A 2,428-nucleotide genomic window follows, 5' to 3' on the forward strand; every position below is an offset into this window, starting at 1 on the left:
ATTTGAATCGACTTTTGCGGCTTAATATTTACAGATACTAGTCCACGTCGCGATTTGATTTAAGTGTAATGACCTACTTTTGATTAATTCATCCAAACTTTGACAAATTCCGTGACATTCCGTGCTAAACTGTAAATTCCGTTTTTATAACTGGATTCCGAGATTCCGTCCGCGTTTTCTGCATCGCGGAAATCATAGGGCCGTACGCGTCAAGAACCGGGTTGACCGGGATCGGTACCACCGGTACTTAAAAAAACCTGGTACCGTGACGTTTTCACTTTTTTAGAACCGACTTGGTACCGAAGTACCGGGTCTTTTGACAACACTAGTAAGCATCAGCAGTTGCACTTCAAGAGCCCTGTCAAGTGTGCTAAATGTCTCCGTTGTCCTGGAAGAGGAGGTGGTGCTTGACAACTTAGGAGACTTTGTAAATGTATTTATTGTATGCACTCAACATGGAGTACAACAAGGATTTACAGTAAAAGGTTAGGTTCATCTCTCCAAGGCCATATAATATTTTCAAAGTTACACAAAGTCAAAATTAAATTAATTAATACAATACAAATGTGTATGTTTTTAATAGTTTGAATTTGCCACACATAAATGCCAAGTTCTGCCATGAAACTCTAGAAGGCGCCGGCTGATGGTTCCTTAATGCAATGTTCACAGTCTCTTGGGAGTCTGTGTTTGAAGATTAGTATAGATTCTGTTTGTCTCTTGTCAATTTAGTGGTTTCGTTAATGACGAATGTGACGGATCAGTGGCCCTCCCCCTCATTATCATCACCACCCCGTCCCTTATTCGCCGCCCTTCACCAGGCTCCCGACTGGAGTGGGTGGATGAGAGGAGGGGCGTGGGATCAACGCGGGCTGGCGGCGTGTGATGAGGCACAGCTGGACTGAATGAAGCCTCATCACCGCCGCTGTTAAATGCCCAGCGCGCCTCTCCTCGAGAGACCGGTCTCTTCCCCCGTGCATGCACGCTGGTGTCCTCGTGGGTCCAGGAAGGGTGCGTAGAGGGACATCGCGCCACCGAAGACGTGAGCTGCCGAACCCGCGGTCCGGACGAAAGCCGCACCCGTATTACGGCCGTCGGACCAGGATGTCGGGCCGTACAAGTCCTACCAAAGGCCGTGGAAGAAGAGGAAGAGCCGCCGCTAGAATGAAGCCGCCGCCCCTCACGCCCCGGACCCGAGTGGGAGCGCGTGCGGCCGCCGGACTCCGCCCCTTCTCTGGACCCTTCCCCTCCTGGAACACTGCCCTCCTGCACAAGCCCCGCAGCACGACGAGGACACCAGACCCCCTGTTTATTTTGGACACTTCTTCCCCTGGACACGCTATTTTGTTAATAAAAGCCTCTCCGAGGCCTGACGCCACACCCACTGTGTCTGTCGTTGGCTCCTCCCGTCACAGTGGTGGAGAATGCGGGCAAGGCGGAGCCTAGACAGCGCAGTTGGGCAACACCTGAAGACGTCATCCCCTCTCGCCCGCAGAAGTTCGTGGAGAAGCGCGTGGGACGGAGAAACGACGGAGACGGCCTCCCAACCACCAAAGGGGTAAGTGACGTTTCCCCACTTGTCATCTTACCCTGTGGTTGGTTGAGGCTGTCGACTAATACCGGTTTCTCTGTCCCTGTTCCGCGCTGTGCGAGAGGAGGATCGCCGGAGAGGAATCCCTGCCCGCCCACTCCGACCGTATGGAGCCTGGTTGAGGAAGGTAGCACTCCTGCGTGGGCGGCGACCGATGACGGGATGTCGCTTGGGGGAATGTGACGGATCAGTGGCCCTCCCCTCATTATCATCACCACCCGTCCCTTATTCGCCGCCCTTCACCAGGCTCCCGACTGGAGTGGGTGGATGAGAGGAGGGGCGTGATCAACGCGGGCTGGCGGCGTGTGATGAGGCACAGCTGGACTGAATGAAGCCTCATCACCGCCGCTGTTAAATGCCCAGCGCCTCTCCTCGAGACCGGTCTCTTCCCCGTGCATGCACGCTGGTGTCCTCGTGGGTCCAGGAAGGGTGCGTGGGGACATCGCGCCACCGAAGACGTGAGCTGCCGAACCCGCGGTCCGGACGAAGCCGCACCCGTATTACGGCCGTCGGACCAGGATGTCGGGCCGTACAAGTCCTACCAAAGGCCGTGGAAGAAGAGGAAGAGCCGCCGCTAGAATGAAGCCGCCGCCCCTCACGCCCCGGACCCGAGTGGGAGCGCGTGCGGCCGCCGGACTCCGCCCCTTCTCTGGACCCTTCCCCTCCTGGAACACTGCCCTCCTGCACAAGCCCCGCAGCACGACGAGGACACCAGACCCCCTGTTTATTTTGGACACTTCTTCCCCTGGACACGCTATTTTGTTAATAAAAGCCTCTCCGAGGCCTGACGCCACACCCACTGTGTCTGTCGTTGGCTCCTCCCGTCACACATGTTATGAC

The sequence above is a fragment of the Onychostoma macrolepis genome, chromosome 01 (genome assembly GCF_012432095.1).
Source record: "Onychostoma macrolepis isolate SWU-2019 chromosome 01, ASM1243209v1, whole genome shotgun sequence".
NCBI classification, from domain to species: Eukaryota; Metazoa; Chordata; class Actinopteri; order Cypriniformes; family Cyprinidae; genus Onychostoma; species Onychostoma macrolepis.